The sequence below is a fragment of the Perognathus longimembris genome, chromosome 12, assembly GCF_023159225.1.
Source record: "Perognathus longimembris pacificus isolate PPM17 chromosome 12, ASM2315922v1, whole genome shotgun sequence".
NCBI classification, from domain to species: Eukaryota; Metazoa; Chordata; class Mammalia; order Rodentia; family Heteromyidae; genus Perognathus; species Perognathus longimembris.
Window position 1 is genome coordinate 54,749,723 of NC_063172.1, and position 24,910 is coordinate 54,774,632.

Here is a 24,910-nt window from a genome sequence, read left to right on the forward strand (position 1 = left end):
AGATATGGAAACAGGAGTTTTTTCATTGTTTTTGTTATCTTTAATGTACTATTTGAAATTATTCTTTTTTTCCGCTTTCCTTTCTTATGGTTTATCCCCTGTTGTCATTGTATTTGATTTTGGCACCCTGGGTATTGTATATATGTTTATCTGAATTAGGGAAGGGAAGGGGAACATCAAAATTGTGAGACAAAGGGTAAAGGGAGAACCAAATGCAACAGTGATACAAGATGATATGTTGGGGGCTGGGAATGTGGCTTAGTGGTAGACTGCTTGTCTAGCATACATGAAGCCCTAGGTTTGATTCCTCAGCACCACATAAGCAGAAAAAGCCAGAAGTGGCTCTGTGGCTCAAGTGGCAGAGTGCTATCCTTGAGCAAAAGGAAGCCAGAGACAGTACTCAGGCCCTGAGTTCAAGCCTCAGGACTGGCAAAAAGAAAAAGAGAGAGAGAGAGAGAGAGAGAGAGAGAGAGAGAGAGAGAGAGAGAGAGAGAGAGAGAGAGAGAGAGAGAGACAATATGTTGGAAATTAAGTGTACAACTGGGGGGAAGATTGGTGGAGAGGGAAGATGGGAGAAAATGAGGGAAGGGAAGGGGTAACAAGTTTGACAAGAAATGTACTATTACCTTACATATGTAACTGTAACCCCTCTGTATATCACCTTGACAATGAAATTAAATTAAAAAGAAAATAAGGGCTGGGAATGTGGCTTCATGGTAGAGTGCTTGCCTCACATGCATGAAGGCCTGGATTCAATTCTTCAGCACCATATAAACGGAAAAAGCAAGAAGTGGCACTCTGGCTCAAGTGGTAGAGTGCTAGTCTTGAGCAAAAAGAAGGCAAAAACAGTGCTCAGGCTCTGAGTTTAAGCCCCAAGAGTGGCAGAAGATTATTTGAAGAAATCGTGATCCAAAACCTCCCAAATTTTATACAAGGTGTGAATCTACATATTTAAGGAAATCAAATGGAATAGATGCAGAGATTCATACCAAGACAATATAATATTACAATGAAATTGTCAAAAGCCAAACACAAAGGGTAAATCTTGAAACCAACACAACTCAACGTATCACATACAATAGTTCATCAGTAAGAAGATAGCTGTTGTCTCCTCAGAAACCTCGCAGACTAGAAGGCAGTGGGGGTGATGTATTTGGAGTGGTGAACCAAACAAAAAAACTGTCCACCTACAAGTCCATATTGGGCAAAGTTATCATTTAAAGAGGAAGGAGATATTACTACTTTCTCAGATAAAAGCAAAGAGAACTTATTCCCCACAGACCTATGACAAATGTGCAAAGGTGTCCTTCAGTCTATAAAGAAAGCAAAGGACCCTCAGCAGTAACTCAAGGCCATGCAAAGAATCAAGGAATACATTGCTTGGCACCAGTGGCTCATGCCTGTAATCCTAGCTACTAAGGGTCTGAGATCTGAGGACTGTGATTCAAAGCCAGTCTGGGTAGGAAAGTCAGTGATATGCTTATTTCCAATTAACCACCAGAAACCAGAAGTGATGCTATGGCTTGAAGTGGTACAGCACTAGCCTTGAGGTGAAGGGCTCAGGGACAATGCCCAGGCCCAGAGTTCAAGCCCCACGACCAACAAGGAGGAAGAAGAAGGAGAAGGAGAAGTTAACTATAATTCCTAATCTCGCCTAAGAAACTAACTAGAAAATATACAGTGATGGAAATGGAAACTGAATCTGGAATGTATGCAGGCACAAAGAAAAGCACATTAAGATTTCCTAGGGACCAATGGAAGGAGGGGGTGACAGGAAATGTCTGCTTAAGATTATTTCTGGGGGCTGGGAATGTGGAGTGCTTGCCTGGCATGCACAAAGAAGCCCTGGATTTGATTCCTCAGCACCACATAAACAGAAAAAGCCAGAAGTGGTGCTGTGGTTCAAGTGGTAGAGTGCTAGCCTTGAGCTAAAAGAAGCTCAAGGACAGTGCTCAGGCCCTGAGTTCAAGCCCCAGGACTGGTAAAAAAAAAATTCTGATTGAGGAGATAAAAGTTCTCTGGCACTGGATAGTGGAGAGGGATACGTAAGAGGCACTTAGAAGCTGTTTACTGAAAAGTGCTGATGGCTTCCTTAGGTCCATGAATTAACAGCAGGAGAAAACCTTGAAATCTCTGCCTTCATTTTTTGTCTTTATTCTAAGCCATTCACATTGAGTTGCCTTCTCCACAACCTGGGGTACCCATAATGGAGAAAATAATCAACCAGGTCATACTTTCACCAGGACTATTTATAAATTACGTATTTCTCTGTCCTCTGCCCCATTTCTGTGTACATTTGAACATACAACTTATGTCTATGTCCTGAAGACAGCTAAAGAAAACTTCAGTGTTATCCTCTTGTTGCTCTTTGTGCCATATAATAAATCGGTTTGCTCTGCCCTTTACCATGTCTCTATTTGGTGTATGGGGGTGGAGGGCAGGCCTGATATGTTGAACTCTTAAAGTTTGGACCTAAGGGGTAAAAACTCCACTTTCAGGTACACAGCATTGTCAATGTACCCATCACAAGTGAACTATATATTTTTAAATTGTTACAATAGTAAATTTTATGTTATTTGTATTTTTATCACAATAATAAAGGGAAAATCTAGCATGGCCACTCAAACAGCGGTATGCCTCAGTAGGAATCTATATTCAGTTTTGAACCATACTTGGAACAACTTTGTGGGAATATTTCCATACCATCTTTGAAATAGGCTAGTGTTTCCCACACAGTTCCATAGCTTCTAAAGCCAAAAGGTTATCTACACCAGCCAGACCTTGCCTAAAATGGATTTCTGGGGTTCATGAATTAACAAGATAATTGTTTTAATGTTAGTACTAGGACTTTAACTCAGGGCCTAGTCACTGTCCCATAACTTTCTTGTTCAAGGCAAATGTGCTACTACTTAAGCCATAGCTCCGCTTCCAGCTTTTTGCATGGTTAACTGGAGATACAAGTTTTATGGATTTTTCTATCCAGGTTGGCTTCAAATCTCAGTCCTCAGATCTCAACCTCCTGAGCCACTAGAATTACAAGCACGAGCCAAGCTGCAATTCCTTGTTCTTAACTTGCTTTTTATTTTATTTTTTTTGCCTTGAACTAAGGACCTGGACATTGTCCCTGAGCTTCTTTTGCTCAAGGCTAGCACTGTACCACTTGAGCCAAAGCACCACTTCTGGCTTTTTCTGTGTATGAGGTAATGAGGAATTGAACCCAGAGCTTCATGCATACTAGGCAAGCACTCTACCACTAAGCCGTAGTCCCAGCCCAAGCTGCAATTCTTGATAATGCGTATTTACAAATAACAGTACGGAAAACTCATACTCTCAACTTCTTACATGTTTTGTGTGATGCCTTAACATCTTACACATTTTTCTTTTGGTGAGGGGAATCAAACCTGTGCCAGACAAGTACAACACCTTGCACTCCACTTGCTTTGGGATCAATCTATCCTGGCATCAATTCATTAGGACTCTATTTACCTGTCTAGATGGTAAGTATGTGGAGAAAAAGGAGACTGACTGATCATGGCTGGTTCTGTGTCTAGTGGTGTCTGTACATAATGAGTGTTCAATAAATACACCTGACTAAATATTATATGTCTTTACAATATTCAGGGAAAAGAAACTCATTAAGAAGCCAAATGAAGCCACTGTGTGGCTCAGGTGGTAGAGTGCTAGCATTGAACAAAATGCTCAGGGTTAGCACCCAGGCCCTGAGTTCAGCCCCAGGACTGGTATACACAGACACAGACACACACACAGACACACACACACACACACGGGGGGGCGGGGGGAGGGCAGGGGGGAGACACAAAGGATTAAACATAGAAAATCTTCACTTAGAGAATAAATCTTATTATTGGGGAACCTAGAAGTTTTTAGAAATTTGTCTACTCTTTTCTAGAAATAAAGGTAAGTTTTATTGGGGTATGTATTTGATTCATTTTGTCTTTCCATCAATTCCAGGAGCCCTTCCCCTCTCACTGAATTTCATTTCTAATGCTTTCCTAAGGTAATTCCTTAACTATTGTTTGTCTTTAAATTGAATGGATTCATTGAATTAAGTAAAACAGAATCCTCCTGCAAGAACAGAAAAATCACGGGCATCGCCTGAGGGATGCTTACAAGCTCTTGTAGTTAGTTTCCTTATTACTTAATTTAATGTTTTAGGCTTTCAGCAAGTCTTTAGGAGCTGAACAGTTTTAAAAAGAATTACCTTTCTAGACCAATGTTTATTTTGTAATTCAACCGTTAACTTCAAAGGAAAATAATTCCCCTCCCTCCCACCTCTCCCCTTCCTCCCTCCCTTCCTTATTTCCTCCCTTCCTTATTTCCTTCCTTCCTTCCTTCCTTCCTTCCTTCCTTCCTTCCTTCCTTCCTTCCTTCCTTCCTTCCTTCCTCCCTCCCTCCCTCCCTCCCTTCCTCTCTCCCTCCCTCGCTTCCTTCCTTCCTTCCTTCCTCCCTTCCTTCCTTCTTATCTTCTTCTTTCCCTCTTTCCTTCATTCTTAATATTTTTGCTAACATACATTGGTTATACAAAGAGAGCCTCATGTGACATTTCCATACATATATATCATGTACCCAGTCAGGCTCACCCCTCCATCACACTCCTTTACCCCATCCCCTTCCTAAATATTTTTTCACAGGTTTCTATTTTCTATTCCCAGACATGCCAACAAACCATTCACCCTCTCTATATACATTCTTTACTCCTATTGCTACCCATCCCCCAACAGAGTTGTTTTATTCTCTTGCTCATTTTGGTGTATATAAATCACAACAATCTTCTCTATTGCTCTCTTTTCCTGTTTCATTCCCCTATTGTTCAACAGCTGTCAGTGAGATGTCTTATGCCATTTTCACACTTAGACGTAATGTGTTTCTCTCCCAAACAGTATAGTGTGTGTAATATATATATATATATATATATACTAGCCTCATAGGATATCTATCTATCTATTTTATATGTGTCTATTTTATATTGTATTTATAGGAATATATATCTATGTATATGTATGTCTTTGCAGTCTAGAGTCTGCAAACAAGGGAAAACAAAACATTTGGTCTTTTTTACCTTGTCTTGTCTCACTAGATCTCCAGTTTCATCCACTTTCCTGAAAATGAGATCATTTCATTCTTTTTTTTTTTTTGGTGGGGGGTGGGGGGAGGGTCTGGTTGTGGGGCTTGTACTCTGGGCCTGGGTGCTGTCCTTGAGCTCTTCAGCTCAAGGCTAGCGCTCAGCCACAGAGCCACTTCTAGTTTTCTGGTGATTAATTGGAAATAAGAGTCTCACAAACTTTCCTTCCCAGGCTGGTTTTGAACTGTGAGCTTCAGATCTCAGCCTCCTGAGTAGCTAGGATTACAGGCGTGAGCCACCTGGCCATTTCATTCTTCTTTATGACTGAGTAACATTCTATGGTATATGTGTACCATATTTTCTTTATTTATGTATTTGCTGTTGGACATCTCAGATACTTCCCCTATTATAACAAAGCTTCAAGAAACAGGGATGTGTAGGTGTCTGTCTAGTAGGTTGATTTAGACTCCTTCAAAGTAGGATGTATGAGAGAGTTATCAGATAGGTGTATTTTTAGTTCTTTGAGGAGCTTCCATACTATTATCCATAGTGGTTGTACTCATTTGCATTCCTCCCAAAAGTGTACAAGGATTCCTTCCTGCCACCTCCCCCTGCATCCTCTCTAGTATTTGTTGCTTGTTTCCCTGATGTTTGCCATTCTGAGTGGGGTAAGATGAAATCTTAGTATGGCTTAGATTTGCATTTCCTTCATGACAAAGGATGCTAAACGTTTCTTCGTGCATTTATTAGTCGTTTGTATTTCTTCTCCTGAGAACTGTCTGTTCATTTTGTCCATTTATTAATCTGTTCTTTAACTGTTTAATTTTTTAAGTTATTGTATATTCTGGACAAAAATCTCTGGATTGCTCTCCTATTGAAAGCTCTCCTATTCTGTAAGTTCTCTCTTGTTCATGGTAATAGTTAATTTTGCTGTGAAGAAACTTTTAAATTTGAATCAGGCTCATTTTCCCAATCTTACTCTTATTTTCTTGGCAAAGAGTAAACATAATCAGGTACATGCTTGTCATTCTCAGGAAGTAGAGGAGGAGGATTAGGAATTTGAGGTCAGCCTGGGCTACATAGTGAGACCCTACATCAAAACAAACATATAATAAATATACATATGTTATACTACTAAACGTGTAGTGTTTACACAACTAGGATTACCTCCAAATACAAACAACAGTTAGTGTTCCTTGTGAGTTTTTTTTTGGGGGGGGGAGCAGAAAGGGGGTTATTTGTTGAAGCCTGTTAGTATTTTCAGAGAATGTACCAACCTAGAATTAGGAGGCCAGCACACACCAATCATTAGACACAGTGATGCGATAAAACCATGAAACCCAAGCCTTGGGTTTTTTTTTGCTAAGGCAAAAGGAGGATGTTAGCTATGGCTTCCCATGGCCATCTTTCCTATAAGGTGGTCTCAGTTACGATGACACTTCTTGGATCCGGAGGGGGAAGTTAGAGTAGGGATATAGTTACTAGGGTTAGAGAGCTGCATCTGTGAGATTAATCGCTTCTGCGTGGAATGAAGTGGTGGGGATTGTCTCCTGGAGTCCTGCCCCAGCCACTGTGGCAACAGTGACATCTTTGGATGTCACAGGAGGTGTAGACATAGACCTTAGCTTGTCACAGAAAAGTTGTCTTCTGAAGATAGTGACTACTTCAGCATTTCACAAATGATAGCTCTTTTCACCTAGGGTTTCTTCAACTGAAAAAAATCGGATATTGAGAAGTGATTTAGAAAGCAATTTAAGACTATTGAGAAAGAATCATATGCTTTGCTGATTTGAAATCAAATATTAACATACATGAAGATAACTAGGATAGGCAGAATAATAAACTTCCATAGACATGCCAACCTTACCCCTGGAGCTTTTTGGTTTGGGGCTTTTTGTTTAATTTTATGGTCAAGGTAAGACTGCCGGAGCTTTTATGTATGTTACCTCTGTGGCAAAAGAGAAGTCAGTCTGCAGATGGAATTGAGCTTGCTAGTCAGCTGACTGGGAGGTGGAAAGTTTGGCTTGAATTATCCACACGGTTTCACATAATCACTGAGGTCTTTCTAACTAGAAGACAGTAGCAGGAGTTTCTAGTAACTAGGAGACTGGAGATACTGCACTGCTGGTTTATGTATTTTGTTTCTTGTGGGGCTTTGCGGGGGGGGGGCAGTCATGGAGCTTGAACTCAGGGCGCAGGTTCTGTCCCTGAGCTTTTTTGCTTCAGGCTAGCACTCTAGCATGTTGAGTGACAGCTCCACTTCCAGTTTACTGGAGGTTAATTAGAGACAAGAGTCTCATAGACTTTCCTGAGTGGGCTGACTTCAAATCGTGATCTTCAGGTCTCAGCCTCCTGAATAGCTAGAATTGCAGGTGTGAGCCACCAACACCCTGCACTGCACTGATGGTTTTTTGTTGTTTTTTTTTTTGTTTTTTTTTTGTTTTTGGCCAGTCCTGGGCCTTGGACTCAGGGCCTGAGCACTGTCCCTGGCTTCTTCCTGCTGAAGGCTAGCACTCTGCCACTTGAGCCACAGCGCCGCTTCTGGCCGTTTTCTGTATATGTGGTGCTGGGGAATTGAACCCAGGGCCTCGTGTATCCGAGGCAGGCACTCTTGCCACTAGGCCATATCCCCAGCCCTGCACTGATGGTTTTGAAAAGGAGGAAGCAACTACAGCCCAAAATGCAAGGGAAGGAAGCCATGGGTCCTCCTGGCAGCCTGACAATACACAGCCCTACTTGTCTTTGATTGTAACCTGCTGAGTGCCACTAAGCACTTCTTACTTCCAAAACTGCAAGGGAATCAATGTATGCTGTTGTAAGCCACCACGTTATTAGTACTAGGAATAGAAAATAAATACAATAACTTAAGACCTAAACTACTGCAACAAGGACACACGTGTGTGTGCGCGCACGCGCATGCACACACACATACACTCTAACTAGGCTAACAACTCAAAGAGCATTTAAGGTTACTTGCTACACAGGAAGTCATACAGCCAGATATAAAAGAGAGCTAATAGCTTTCACCAATTTAATAATAATTCTAACACTTTAAGTGACATTGCTGGTTGAAAGCTGAGAGAAATTTCTAAACTATTAGTATAAAAGCAAACAAGTTGTGATCAATCATTCTAGAGGAAAGGTTTTCTAATTTCATCATTACAAAATCAGAGTACACAATAATTGTCCCACAGAGAGGTAATTAAAGACAATGAGAGCTAGAGGGGTAGATCAAGCAGCAGAGTGCTTGCCTACCAAGCTTGAAGCCCTTGCTGAAGTGTGTCAAGTAATTAATTAATATAAATATGATGGTACTAGATGCTGATGGCTCAAGCCTATAATCCTAGATATTCAGGAGGCTAAGATCTAAGGATCACGGTAGGATCCTTACGGTAGGATCACGGTAGGTAGCCGTGAGGCTCTTCATCTCCAATTAGCCATCTAAAAGCTAGAGGTAGGGCTATAGTTCAAGTGGTAGGGCACTAGTCTTAAGCAAAATATCTCAGGAACAGCATTAAAGCCCTGAGTTCAACTTCTAGAATAGGCATATGCACATACAAAATATGATGGTATTTTCCTGTGGTTTTTTTTACTTTGTGACAGTGATCTATCTTTATATTTGCTTTAATTTTCTTTCTTTTCTTTTTTGTGCTGGTACTAGGTCTTGAACACAGGACCCCTTGTTCTTGGTTAGCTTTTTCATTCAAGGCTAGAAAAAGGAGAAGATGGGGGCAAGAGGCTCAGAGTGACTAAGAGATTGCAGATAGTGAGCTGCTGGTTTTGAAGAGGAGCAAAAAGCCATATCCCAGCCCAGAATGCAGGTGAAAGAAGGGATAGGTCCAGTGCTTGAGCCATACATCCATTCTGGCTTCTTGCTGGTTAAGTGGAGACAATAGTCTCTCAAATTTATCCACCTGGGCTGGTTTCAAACTAATATCCTCAGATTGTAGCCTCCTGAGGAGCTAGGATTGTAAGTGAGCCATTGGCACCCAGCTCATTTGCTTTAATTTTCTTAATCAAATTAACATATAACTTTAACAAAATTTTCTTTTTCAAAATTATAAAAGTTTGAGGATACATAAAATTCAGAATCTTCCTGGAAACTGGACTCTGCTAAACTTCAATATGGAGTATCCCAATCTATTCTTACCACTATCAGTTCTTCCATTTTAACACAAAGAAACCAAGACTTGAAACAGCTGGGCTACCTGCTTGGGTTACAGCTTGGATTAGAACCTGAAACTCCAAGGAGGTCGTAGACAAGCGGCTGTGAAAGTAGTCCTCAAGCCAACTAACAGTGTGTTAGTTAAATCCTGCCTGATCAGAGCCACGGGGCTGAGGACTCACAATTCCCAATTTGATAGCTTTCCTGGTGCTGAAGATGCTCACTGATGTTTAAGTACCACTGCCCTGGAGCAGAGTTTGGAAGGCTAACAACACCTTTCTTTGGAGCCATCACCCAAATGTCCCACAAGGTGTTGTGATTTTCTTGATGTTAACTTGGGCGGGGGGCGGGAGGGGGGGTGGTGAGTGTCACTCAACACCTCACCTTCTTACTACCTTTCAGTGTATCTTCTGCTTTCTTGCTGAAGGTGAAGAATTATACCAAGTACAATTCTACTGCATATTTTATTAATAACTATAGAATCATGTAGTTATGGAGTCAGCTTAAGAGTTACTGGAGTCTAGAATTTCTCCAACATTTTGCAGAGCAACTCTGGCAGTGAGGCGCCATCTTGTGGGAAATGTGGCCCTGCGTGAAAATAATACATGTGTAATTTTTTTAAGTTTATTTTTTTGTTTATCTTTTTTGCCTTATTTTACCTCTAATGCATTCCAGACTGAACTTACTTTTGCAAAACAAAATATACTTTTGGAAAATTAGATTGAAGGAAACCTAAAAAAATGTGCAAAATACTTAAAACTGCTTTAAGTTGTGGGTGTGCTACAAGTTTCTAATGTTTCCTGGCATTCCCTATCTTCATCTGGGACTAATAACAATGTGCAGACACACACAGGCCCACACTAGGAGCAGCAGTGCATGACTGCACTACTTAGTTACAGGAGCACTCCTAAGAACACTTGTTTTGCAGAAAGGGTCTCCTTTGTTAGAGTGGAGAAAGAGCAAACACGGATGTCTTCTATGCAAACAGAGGTTCAGAATTGACTACCAGTCACCCAGTCACCATGCATCCCTAAGACTTCCAATATCTAATTACACCATTCATTTGTTTTCAGTACTTTATTAGTCTCTCGTATAAAGAAATAATTCATGTTCCCAAAGCAATGTGTTACTGAGTTAATATACTTAAAAAGAAAAGTCTACATCTGTTTTTCTCCCTTATTTACCTGCACTCAGCATTCTGGCTTCATTTATACCATGATATATAAGTGGTCAATGGCTAAAACTCAAGACAATGACTAAAATTGATAGGTGTTTTAAGATTTATTTTTTAATCTAATTGACAAACCATCTAATTGGTTTGAAATGAACCAAAAAAAAAAAAAAGGTAGAAATTCAGTCAACATTATCAGGGAGATATTAACATCAATTTCCATCACTAAATGCTAAATCGACATCCATATGAATGAGAAATGAAGAACTTGAAATTAGGGTAAACTATTAAAGTTGTACAAAACTCTCTATAAAAAGATTAATAGAAGTAAACTGCAAAAAATCACATGCAATGATTATCTAACTGATAATCATTATAATTTATTATGACTCTCATAGAAATGGCTTAAAATGAATTTTCTCCCTACTCATTGTTTCTAAGACATGTTTAATGGCGACATCTTTGGAAGATGAATGAAAGCTCCCAAAGTACTTATCCACAACCTAATGACTCTAGGAAATATTCATCTCTTTTGCAGATGTAATATGCTTTCATCAAAGTTCTATTCCTTCTAATTTGCAGCTATTTATGAAACTTGAAGAACATCTAATTCTTATTTAATTAAATACCTTCTGAAGGAAAGTATTTCTTTGTTGTGAATCATTAACTGTTAAAGAAAAAACCTGTTCAAGGATTGTATAATCTTCTGAGACAAAAATTGCAATCCAACCTATCAGTCTGCCCCTCTCCCCTTTTCTGTGTGTCAGCCTCTCCTGAGGCTCAAAACCTGGTCCTGCCCTCTCTCCTCTTCTGTGTGTCAGCCTCTCCTGAGGCTTAGGACCTGGTCCTGCCCTCTCCCCTCTTCTGTGTGTTGGCCTCTCCTGAGGCTCAGGACCTGATCCTGCCCTCTCCCCTCTTCTGTGTGTTGGCTTCTCCTGAGGCTCAGGACCTGGTCCTGCCCTCTCCCCTCTTCTGTGTGTTGGCTTCTCCTGAGGCTCAGGAACTGGTCCTGTCCCTGAGCTTCTTTTGCTCAAAGCAAGCACTTTACAGCTTGAACCACAACTCCACTTCTGGCTTTTTGGTGACTAATTGGAGACTTTCCTCTCAGGTTTGTTGGTGATTAATTGGAGGGAAGTCTCAAGGACTTTTGTCCCAGGCTGAATTGGAACCACAATCCTTAGATGTCAGCCTCCTGAGTAGCTAGGATTACAGGAGTGAGCTTCGGGCACCCAGCTTACAACAGAATTTTTGTACAAGTGCTTTTATTCCCAGCACAGAAGTTCTTACCTAAGCCACCTTTCTAATCACAAAGGTTCCAGTAATCCATGTTTGTCAGTCCTTTCTCTGAAGCCCTATTGGCTTCACAGCTGCTTACAAAAGCTGTTAGGAATATGTCAAACAATACCTGTCTGTGAGACAGAAATGACATAGTGAGGTTTGAGCTCAAAGCCTTGCGTTTATAGGCAGGCAGTCTACAACTTGAGTCATACCTCAAGTCCTTTTTGTGTTCGGCATGCTGGGCTGGCCTGAGTTAAGACCTTCTTCCTACTTGTGTCTCCCCATGAATCTCAATAGACTAACTTACTATGGACTTACAGGGATATAACCCTATGGTAAGCCCAGAAGTCTCTGGGTAGCTCTATGTATTTTGAGGGTACAAAGGCATGGTATGACATCTGAATACAACGTAAAATTATAAAATTAAGCCATCACCTGAAAGGGCTGACATCTTTTTGCTGAGACAGAAAAGAAAGTAAATTAGGACTCAGATGGCAAGGGCAGTATCTTAGCCTAGCCAGAAGAAAAAGAGAGATTGTTCAGACATTATTTCCTATGCCTCTCCTTAGCCCATCTAGTTTTAGTACACCTCCTATGATCCTGGGGAGAGAGTTTGCATAAGACATGATTAGATTCATAATAAATCATACTGTTGTGGATCCCAACCAATAAAATGTTACCTTCCAAATCATTTGATTATATTAGGAACAAGCAATCAGGGAACAGCTTAGTGTATAAAAACTTCTACACAGGACACAGGTAGAGAGATAGCCACCTGGAGGTAAGAAGATGTATGACTGATGAAATGACCTTTAAGCTAAATATTTCTGAATAAGGTTCTTCACACTCACTCTCAGTTGTTCGGGACTTCATTTGCTGAGATTCTGGAACAAGAGCCTGAAGAGACCCCAGCAGTGATGACAGTGGCGCTGCAACACGGGCAGCAACACGTGCTGAACTGCCACACAAAGTGCATGTTGCTTGCTACAGTGCTGTGACCCTGGTGGTCTCTGCTGGCTAATGAGCCAGAAGTGCTGAGTGGCCTCTGCCTACCACTAGCAAGAGCAGAAAACTCGATACCAATATTCAAGATTCAGCCTCCCATAGACACTTCTGTGCAAGAGTGATAGCTCTTGATTTACTTTTCCATCTTCCTTCTTCTCTTCATTTTCTTTTTTCTACCCAGAATACAAAGCTGGTGCTAAGGTGTAGTGACTACATTAAGATGGAGTGATCAGAAGACTGGATCTTTTTCCCCCAGCATGGAGTCAGGGAGAAGCTGTCTGGCTATTTTGGTGCCTTAGACCAGCTGAACAACTGGACTCCAATGTCCAGGAGTATTGGCTGCTAGCAGCTTACAGGTACTGCCCACCCTTCTCAAGAAAGCCTTGGCAGCTTGGCCCTACCCCTGACAGCAGCACAAAGCTAAGGCCTGATTGGCCTGTGATCTGAAAGGTTGGTTCACTGGCTTTTCACAAGCCATTTCTGTGAAGCTGTTCATGCTCCAGGCGCCCCTCTGGCCGCATTGATTCTTCTCCCTTCTTTCTGGCCTTATTCAGCTTTGCTCAGTGCCTGGAGGATTTCCCAAAGATGTCTCACAACTAGCCACTTACACAGAAACCTGACTCAGGCCCTGAGTCTTGGAAAGTTGACTACTGACAAATCATTTAATTGTTCAGGTCATTTGTGACTGTTGTCATTTAAGGTCTTACATAACTGAGTGTGGTTGTCATCAAAGCATCAACAGAATGAATGACAGATCAGGTAGTAAAGGCTGCATTGCTGTGCAGGACGAGGCTGGGTCTTTCTCCTCAGGCCTCTTCCTCTGTGAGCTCAGTTTCCTCCTCATAGTGATTGCCTTCTGGGCAGAACCAGCCCTTGATTTCCTGACACAATCTCTTCTGATTTGGCTTGTATTTGTTTTGCTCTTTTTTTGTTATTGTTGCAGCAAAAGATACACAATATTCACTACTTTAATCATTTTGAAGTTCCCTCCAGATGTTGTATACCCAACATCTCTTCCCCTATGTATGAAGATTTAAACACTTTGTTGGTTCTATTACTCAGAGCTGGCATTCTACTACTTGGGCCATGCCTCCAGCGTAGCTTTTTGCCCATTAATTGGGTATAGAGTCTAATGGAATTTTCTGCCTGGTCTGGACTGATTGATTGTTTGACTGACTGACTGACTGACTTATTTTTTGTGCTGGTCCTGGTGCTTGAACTCAGGGGCTAGGCACTGTCCCCAAGCATTTTTGCTCAAGGCTACTAGCACTCTACTGCTTGAGCTACAGCTCTACTTCTGTTTTTTTTTTTTTTGGTGGTAAATTGAAGATGAAAATCTCAAGAACTTTTCTGCCTGGTCTCACTTCAAACTGTGATCCTCAGATCTCAGCCTCTTGAGGATTATAAGTGTGAACCACTGATGCCTGACATCACCAGCTATTTGTATTCCTAAACTGAAAATCTGTACCTACTCAACAACAACCCCTCATGCTCTCCCTCTCCTCACTCCTAATGATCATCAGCAGATTACAAAAGCTTTCCTTTTGTACTTTAGTGGTGCTCCAAACCACTTAACCTATCCACTGCTAAGTCCTGTTTGCTGAAACTCTTTAATATGGATTGTGCCTCAGTTTCTCTTTTAACAAATTCCTATAGCACATAAGAACTGAGAATCCTGCTGACCCAAAGTGTTTGCAGACACCTGGAAAACTGAAGTCTGTATTTTCTTATGAGAAGACTATAGGAGGTACTACATGAAGATCACCAGAAGAAACGGGTCTACATAATGTCATAGGACCAGGGGTGGTGACAAGAAGCATTTCACAGTGGACCTTGTGCATCCCCTTGTAGTTGCTCAGGTGAGGATGACTGTCACTGGAAAATACTGGAGTTTATAAAATGAAAATCTACCACCAAGAACCAAGATATCCTGGGAGAGGGGGTACTGGAGAGGAGGAGCAAACAGCCCACCAGCTGCACCCTGGAGAATTCTGTGGCACGACTCTGTCAGGAAGAAGATTCAGCATGTGCATTGCTGGGCAAGATGTTGAGAGAAACTTGAACCTTTGTGGGGCAGAAAGAATGTCTTAGTCACCTTAATCTTCCAAAGTGTCACCCAAGTGTCTTGCTCAGAAGTCACTCTCTCCAGGAAATGTCTATTAATTGTTAGATTAGGCACAATCTCTGCCAGTTACTCTGTAAAAACACCCTTTGTAAGGAAATGGAAAGACCTGGAAAAAGTTATATTAAGTGAAGTAAACCAGACCCAAAGAAACATAGGTTGCATGGTTTTCCTCATTTGTCATAGCTAAAATGTGCTTATAAATTTAAAAACAAACACACTAGATGGTAAAAGACAAAAAGTGCACTTAGACATGATAAATTATATGGAACTCTAGAAATACACACAGTGAAACCAAAGGAGGATATTCTTAGGAAAGGATCACAAAGGCTCAATAGCTATGGGCATGTGATCATATAAAATGATGTTTATTGAAATGAATTCCAAGAAATGTAAACAAGAGACAAGAAGATTTTCCCCCATTTGTCGCTGTGTTTTTTTTTTTCTGTACCTTTTGCCTTATTTGTAAGTTTACTGTTTGGGGGAGGGTAAGTGGGGACACAAAAATGGTGGGACAAAAGGTAAACAAATGCAACAGTGATACTCACTAGACACCATGTTGAAGATGAGCTATACAATTTAAGGGATGAAGATGGGGGGGGGGGAACTGGGAGAAAGGGAGGAAAGGGGAGACACTGTCCAAAAAGAAATGTACTTATCACCTGACTTATATAACTGTAACCCCTCTGTACATCACCTTTATAATAACAATAACTGCTCCCCCCAAAAAACACTTGAATTCCAAATATTTCTAAAACTCCATTTCTACATTTAAGGATATAGCATTTTAAAGTTTCTGCATTTGCTTCAGGTCATAAAATGACAAACTAGAAATAAATTGATCTTATGACCTTTGAAAAGTTTTACTTAAGCTAGGCACCACTAGCACACGCCTGCAGTCCTTACTACTCAGGAGACTGAGATCTGAGGATTCTGATTTGAAGACAGCCTGACCAGGAAAGGCTATGAAACTCTTACCTCTAATTAATCACAGAAAAGTCTGGAAATGGTGCCTTGAGCAAAAAGGAGCTCAGAGACAGTGTACAAGCTGAGCGTTCAAGCTCTAGGACTGGCAAATGAAAAAAAAGTTTTACTTGCCAGGCACTAATGGCTCACACCTTGAATCCTTACTCAGGGGAGCTAAGATCTGAGGTGCAAGATTTAAAGTCAGCCCAGACAGAACAATTCATGTGATTCTTATCTCCAACCAAGCACCTAAAAGCCAGAAGTAGAGCAGTGGTTCCAGTGGTAGTGCCAGCCTTGAACAAAAAAGATGAGGGATAGCACCCAGACCCTGAGTTCAAGCCGTAGCCCTGGTACAAAATAAAAATAAAAACTTTTCACCATTTAACATAGACCTATTAAGCACCCACTGCATGCCAGGTACAATGCTGTGCCTTCCAAAAGCAAGGGGGAGTGTGTTCTGATCTCATCCAAACACAGTCATAGGGGCCAACTACTTTAATACAAGAATATAAGTAAATGATGCGGTGATTGAGAAAATAAGTCATAATAACTTCTATAGAAGTATGTTTCCACTGAGGGAACAATCAAATTTCACATCCAAATTTTGTAGGACTGTACAGTCTCTATGGAGTGTGTACTGTTTTTGCGCCATCACAAAGTTTAAAATATTGCTAAATTGAAACATCAAAAGTCAGTGACCATGTCTGCCTGATAGCACTTCATGAAGCCCAGGTGGAGACACACTTCTATAGCAATTATTATTAATTTTCTCAATCCTGTCTTGAAGAGGAAACTAAAGTATCAATTCAACCATGATCTATAGGACATGTTTAAGGCTTTGTGTTCTTCAAACATAATATTTCTCAAGCATTCCAAAGTGGAATGAAAAAGTCTTCTCTCCAGAGTCATTTTACAGGAGGATTCAAGATCATCTATGTAACTATTCCTGTGTGCTGCAGGTGGCCTTAATCTTTACCCCCATCTCTTGAGGACCAGTTCAATATAATGACTTGTTTCCAAGTAAGACAGTAGGGAAGAAGAAAGATCACATTGTGCCGTGGAGGGAGACCTAGCAGGCACCCCCTTCACCAGGTCATAGAGGTCAATATCCCAGGTGATGTTGCATGGATTTAATGCAGTCCTGTGTGACAGACAGACCTATCTCTGAGGTATCTATTGCCAAACCCCTGTAAGCACAGTCTACACATAATGAAAAATAAGAACAGTGCAAGTTTGGTAACTGTGTGTGTATGTGTGCATATATTCATGTACATGTGTGCATGCCAGTACTGGACAGTACTGGGACTTGAATACAAGGCCCTGTGCTCATGCTTTGCTTTCTTCAGTCAAGGCTGGCACTCTACCATTTGATCCACACCTCCACTTCTAGCATTTTACTGGTTAATTGAAAATAAGAGTCTATGGACTTTCCTGCCTGGGCTGGCTTTGAATCTTGATCCTCACATCTCAACCTCTTGAGTAGTTAGGATTAGAGGTGTGAGCCACCAATGTCTGGTGACCAAAGAGATTTCTATAATTTCCTCAGCTTTATACAGATAATAAGCAGCCAAGTTGTTAATCCCAGTTTTCTGACTGTAATAATGACATAAGTTGAACTGAACTGAATTGTCTCAAATAGCAGGAACTCCTCCAGCTGGGTTTAAATGAGTCAAGTGGTGCACAGGTATTGTAGAGGAGTTGGGGGCAAGACTAAGTGAAAGAAAAGTCCATGGACCAGCCAGAACAGAGAGAAGCCTGCGGTACATTTGAAAGAGTTAAAATTAGCCAGATGCCAGTGGCTTAGACCTATAATTCTCGCTAGTATGGAGAATTGCTGTGTGAGGCCAGCCTGGTCCGAAAAGCCCTCCAGACTCTATCTCAAAAGTAGCTAGCAAAAAGGAGACTGGTGCCAGTCACCAGTGGCTCATGCCTGTACTCCTAGCTATTCAAGAAAACGAGATCTAAGGATCACAGTTCAAAAACAGCCCAGGCAGGAAAATCATTGAGGCTGTTATCTCCAATTATACACACAAACAAAGCTGGAAGTAGAGCCATGATTCAACTTGTAGAGCTCTAGTGTAGAGCCAAAAAGCTCAGAGAGAGCACCCAGATCCTGAGTTCAAGCTCTGGGGCTGGCACTAAAAAAGGAGGACTGGAGGCATGGCTGGAGTTGGTAAATTGACAACAGTGAGGAAGAAAGTTGAGTAAAAGTAGTGGAAAGAAAAGAGTTAAAGTCCTGACCAGGAAAAATGAAAGCATGCAGAAGACCTTAGGTGTGAGTCTGAGACATACCAATGACATAAAATCTTGGTGGTATCTTGGTGAGTGATGAGGGGTAAAGAAAATTTGAAGTTTTAGTTGTTACTGAACTGATCTGAAGTAGATACACTGGGGCAGACAGGCGTGGCACTGGGTGGAATTGAGGGCTTAAAGGAGTCCTGTGTGGCTACAAACAAGAAGGGAGACATGCCGTGTACTGCAAGGATACCATTTCCAACAGCAAGGAGGTCACAAAGATGAATTCTCTGCTGAACATAGTCTCCGGAAGCCTGCTCTTGGTCCTGATGTGGGCCTCATGACCTGTGCAAAGCCAGTGTGGAGCAAGCTATTGGGTTCCTAAACCAGATTAGACAGCTGGCTGTGAGCACTTGACTTAGACATGCAAAACATTAAACAGTATCTTCTGAGTGACAAGGGCCATGGGAGGCTCTTAATACTGGGTATTTCTTTCACCATAGGTTGTTCGTAGACACATACTTTGTCTGTAGATTCCCATGTCATGATGGTGGTTGGTGCTCTGTTCAGCCAACAGTGTACCAGGGTATGGCACAAAGGAAGAACTGTAGCCATTATTACAGAGTATTACAGAGCCAAATAACTTTCGGTGTTTATAATCTCATAATTGAACCCCGTTTTCAATGTATTTTTTTCTTAAATAATGAATAGGCTAATGCTATGTGGTTTTCTTATTTTACCATCTCCTGATTATAAATTCAACTTCAGCAAGAACAGACTTTCCAAAACAATCTTTTTTATTTTACAGTAATTTGAGATGTGTAGAAAAATTACAAAGATATATACACTCCCTGTACACACTCCACATGGGTCCGTCCAGCATTACAGTCTGACATCATCATTTGTGTCAAACTATAAGAGTGATATTATTCTATCACTACTGACTTAATTCCCAACTTTGTTTGGATTCCTCCAGTTTCTCCAGGATCCAGTTCAGTATCTTGTATCTTGTCACCTTGTCTCCTCAGTGTCTTCCCTTCTCCTTTATAACTTTGACAGGCTTGAGAAGTAGAGGCCAGGTATGCTGTAGAACGTCATTCAGCCTACCAGGTGCTAGTGGCTCGTGCCTGTAATCCTAGTTGAAAGCAGCCCAAGCAGACAAATCTGAGACACTTTTATCTCTCACTAACTGGCAAGAAGCTGGACATAGAGCTGTGGCTCAAGCATCAGAGGGCCAACCCTAAGCCTAAAAGCCAACTAAAAGCACGAGGCCTTGGGTTATAGCCTCAATACTGTTGTTTTTTTAATCTCTTTGCTTCAGTCTGGTTATCAGTGTGTGTGTGTGTGTGTGTGTGTGTGTGTGTGTGTGTGTGTGTGTGTGTGTGTGTTGGGCCTAGGATTTGAACTGAGGGCCTCCCTGAGTTTATCTGCTCAAAGCTAATATTCTATCACTGGAGCCAGAGCTCTACTTACAACTTTTTTTGTTGCTCAATTGGAGATAAGGGTCTCATGTACTTTCTTGCCTGGGCTTCCTTTGAATGACAATTCTCAGATTGGAGCCTTCTGAATAGCTCAGAGTACAGGCATGAGCCTCCGGCACCGGGCAGTCTAGCTATCTTAAGTACAAAGTACAACTGAATACTAAGATCTCTTCATTGAGCTCTTATGAAGCTAAAGATGTGGAAAACAAGTTGCTCAGTGTAATGTTTCATACTTGATATATACAGTCACAAGCAGTGATTGCCTGTGATTTAACTCAAACACCAGAAATTAGTTTCCATTAGAACACAATGAGAGAAGTTCATTCATTCATTGATAGTCTGATATTTCAATTCATTCTACAAATGCTTTAAAGCTGCTGAACAAAAATTTCTAATTTTGGAAGCTGCTATTTTAATAACAATGACATAATTCCAAATGACATGGCAGGAATCTCTAATTCTTCACAGCAACTGGAGAAGTGCCCTGTTGTAGGGAGATGATGAATCAGCCACATAGAGGAATGAGTAAAGTAAGCAGAAACGGACTTCTCTTTCCCCCAGTGCAGCCTCTCTTCCTGGCATGTAATGCAAGCAAAAGGAGTAAAGAGGCTCTCAGTGTTTCCCAGAAGCTGAGCATGGGGACTTGTTCCTTAGCCTCAGTTTGATGCAAGAGAATTGTTTCAGTCCAGGGGTTTTATGCCAGCCTTAGCAACCTAGGAAGAAGTTGTCTCAAAACATGTATTTTCTCTGTCAAGTAACAAGAAGTTAAACCTGGTGCCAGTGGCACACGCTGGCAATCTAAGTATGCTAGACTCTTATCTACAATAAACTACTCGGAAAAAGCTTGAAGTGGTGCAGTGGCTCAAGTAGTAGAGCACTAGTCTTGAGGACAAAGAGGCTCAGGGCCAGTGCCCAGACCCTGAATTGAAGCCCTCAGACTGGCAAAACAAACAAACAAACAAAACAAAACACAAAAACAGAAAACAAACACAACAAAGAAGCAAGAAGCTTTGACAGACTGCTGGAATCGAATGTCCTATCTAAGACAAGTGTAAAAACATGCTCCTTGATGCCAGCACATGATTTAATCTGTGAGAGTCTGAGTCTCTCCATCACAAACCTATGCTTGGGCTGGAGGAATTATAGCTCAGTGCTAGAGCTCTTGCCCGGCATGCACAAGGCCTTGGGTTTGGTGCCCAGCAACACACACACACACACACACACACACACACACACACACACACACACACACGACTCCTTTCACTTTGGAATGGGAACACAGAGAAGGGAATCATTTCATTTTATGAGATTACATCTCTGTTCTTAGACTTACAGTTACCTTATTCTGGTCCCTCCCCAGGCCAAAGTTTAAACCTGTGAGTTATACTAACTCATACCTAGGAAACATCTCATTTTTCTTAATCCAAATTAAGTTGTTTATATTAGTTAATCACTTGCAAATATATTTGATTAAAAAATTTTACACTATGGATATGAGATATTTTATTGCAACCACTAGAAGTTGCTTTATGAGCTTTGATATTAGAATCCACCAGGGGGCAGAAGTACTCAGCTGAATTTTCTGCAATCCATGAAAAACAGGTTTATGCTCAATTTTAAATGGACAGCTGGTCCTACTTCCAAAAGAATACTCATTTTTGTATTTTTTTTCTAGGAGCACAGTGTACACATTGATTATTGGAAAAATTCCAAGTCTAATTCAGATGCATTTCAACCTTTCTTCTTTTCCCACTTGGATTTTTTAAAAATATATCTCACTATGTAGTCCAGGATGAACTTGAACTCAGAATCGTCCTACCTCTCTCATCTAAGTTTGAGGATTACAGGAATGCACCACCATATCCAGGACAACCTTTGTGTTCATACTGACTGAGTCCATGACTCTGTAACGAGAAGCCCAAGCTACAGATGCTTATGTGCTCCAGACACTGAGCTAAGCACTTCGTTCTTTACTTATTTATTTCAAAATTATTTTCTTAGCATACATTAAGAGAAAGTGAAATCTTTCCTTGTGATAGTCCCATATATTCATATAATATACTTTGAGCATATTCATCCCCTCTAGATCTTTTCTATAACCCCTCCCCAATCCAGTCCTCCCTTAAATATATCTTAAAAACTTTTTAAATAGCTTCATCATGCACTTTTTATATGTAAGTTTAATTCATTTTGATCACATTTTCTCATCCAGCCTAATTTTTTTCTTTTTAAAGCTAGATTCTGCTCATGGGAGAAAGTGTGGTACCGATTTATCTTTCTGAGTTGTGCCCATTTTTTCTACTAACCACATAATTTCATCTTTAAGGCTAAATAATGCTTGATGGTGGGTATATACCACATTTCTTTTATCCATTCATTGGTTCATAGGCACCTTGGCTGATTCCATAGCTTGGCTTATTGTAAACAGGACTGCAATAATACGGGTGTGCAGATTTGACATTCCTTTACCTACACTCTCACATGCACACACACACACACACACACACACACACACACACGAGTTGTAAAGCAGGATCACGTGGTAGGCTATTTCAGGTTTTTTAAAGATGCTCTATATTGATTTCTTTCATGACATGGAAGTACTAATTTACTTTCATACCAGCAGTGGAAGAGTCTCTTTTGCCACATTCTTGCCAGCATTTGTTGTTGTATTCATGTTGTTTGTTTTTGTTTTGTGTTGGATGTGGGGCTTGAACTCAGGACCAGGGCACTCTCCCTGAGCTTTTTTTCATTCAAGGCTAGCACTCTACCACTTTGAACCACAGTGTCATTTCTGGTTTTCTGGTGGTTAATTGGAGCTAAGAGTCTCACTGACTTTCTTGCCTGGCTGGCATCAAACTGAGATCCTGAGACCTCAGCCTCCTGAGTAGCTTGTAGTTGTACTCTTTTTTTAAAAAAAATTTTATCTTTTGTGCCAGTCCTGGAGTTTGAACTCTAGGTCTGGGAGCTGTCTCTAAGCTGTTTTGCTCAAGACCAATACTCTACCACTTGAAACACAGCTCCACTTCCCACTTTTGGGTGGTTACGTAGAGATGAGAGTACCATGAACTTTCCTTCCCAGGCTGGCTTTGAACTGTGATCCTCAGAACCTGAGGAGCTAGGATTGCAGGTATTGAACCACCAGTGCCCAGCTGTTGTTTGTATTCCTGATGGTTACCATACCCACTAGGGTGAGACAAAATCTCAGTATCATTTTTGATTTGCATTTGTGATTTTCATTTCCTTTTCAGCTAGGGATTTTTGAAAAGCTAATGTGTTCACTGGCGTTAGTATTTCTTTTGAACATGGATCATGTTCCCGTTTGCTAATTGGATTATTTGTTCTTTTGATGTTTAATTTTTTGAGCTCTTTATATATTTGGTGTATTAATCCTGTGTAAGTTGAATAGCTGATAAAGATTTTTCTCCCATTCTGTAGACTGTCTCTTTATTCTGGTGAGTATTTCCTTTGATGTGCAGAGGCCTTTTAATTGGATGTAATCTTGTTACTTCTTGCTCTTATTCCCTGAGCTATTGCAGTCTCATTTGGAAAGCTCTTGCCTGTGCCTAGGTCTCCAAATATTTTACCTTAAAAATTTTACATGTCAAGGGGCTGGGGATATAGCCTAGTGGCAAGAGTGCCTGCCTCGGATACACGAGGCCCTAGGTTCGATTCCCCAGCACCACATATACAGAAAACGGCCAGAAGTGGCGCTGTGGCTCAAGTGGCAGAGTGCTAGCCTTGAGCGGGAAGAAGCCAGGGACAGTGCTCAGGCCCTGAGTCCAAGGCCCAGGACTGGCCAAAAAAAAAAAAAAAAAAAAAAATTTACATGTCAAGTCTTAGATAAAGGACTTTTACCCATTTTTAGTTGATTTATACAAGGTGAGAGATAGAGATTTAGTTTCAGTCTTCCTACATAAAGACACAAATTTTCAATCACCATTAGTGGAAGAATATGATTTTTCTTCAATGTATGTTCTTGACTCTTGTCAAGAATCAGATGACTCGTTGTGTAGACTTATTTCTAGGTCCTTTACTCTATTCCTTTGGTCTTAAGCTCTATATTTGGCCAGCACCATGTGGTTTTCTTACTGTTGTTCCATAGGATGGTTTGAACACAGGTACCTCTACCCTTGCTTCTTTTTGCTCATGGTTGTTTTTGACCATTTGGAGGTTTTTGTGCTTCTGTATTTATTATTGCTATTTCTATTTTTTAATGACATTGCAAGTTGTATGGAAATTGCATTGTCATTGTGTTTGGTAGTATAGTCATTTCAAAATACTTTGTCAATCCATGAGCATGGTTGGTCTTTCTATGTTTTCCAAGCCAGATTAGAGGTGTGGCTCAAATGGTAGAGTGACAGCCATTAACAAGCAAGCTGAATGAGAGTAAAAAGCCCTGAGTTCAAATCCAGCATGGAAGGAAGAAGGGAAGGAAGGAAGGAAGGGAGGGAGGGAGGGAGGGAGGGAGGGAGGGAGGGAGGGAGGGAAGGAAGGAAAGAGAGAAGGAAGGAAGGAAGGAAGGAAGGAAGGAAGGAAGGAAGGAAGGAAGGAGAGAAGGAAGGAAGGAAGGAAGGAAGGAAGGAAGGAAGGAAGGAAGGAAGGAAGGAGAGAAGGAAGGAAGGAAGGAAGGGAGGGAGGGAGGGAAAGGGAAAGGAAGGAAGGAAGGGAGGGAGGGAAAGGGAAAGGAAGGAAGGATGGAAGGAGGGAAGGAGGAAGGAAAGAGGGAGGAAGGAAAAAGAAAAATAAAGAGGGAGAGACAGAGAGGGAGGAAGAAGTAGAGAGAGGGAAGGAGAGAGAGATGTCTATATATGTTAAGTATAGATAACTTTTTCTCTAAGTGCATTGTTTTATTTTTGTGTGTTTCTATGAATTGAACCCAAGGTCTTATGCTCCATCGACCACAGAGCTATGTAATTTGTTCTGAATATCTTCAATAATTACTTAATTGTATCCAAGGAAGTACAACTCACAGATATAGAGAATCAAGACAACTTCATATGTACACACATGTGTGTGCAAGTTATGTGTTCTGCTCACCTTCAAAGGGACAGGCTAGTAGCACAGCACTGGCTAGAGGTGAAGTGCTCACCTGGATGACTTCACAATCTAGTACTAATGATCCATTCACACACACTGTCTAGGAAGCTCTTCAATTCTGTCTCACCTTGGAAAAATTCACTCCCAAGACAAAGCCTATTTTCTCTCCTGTGTTTTTATATTTCTAGTGACCCCCAAATAGCCTAAAAGTACTGAAGATAGATTTTCCTTGAGGTAAGATGAAGTTGTGGCAGATGTCTTAGATTAATCAGGTTGCTTGATGAAGTGGATTGGTATCTCTGAGTAAAGCCAGAATATGTCATTGATGAAATGTTCTAGATACGTACTCTCTGGTGATTTCATG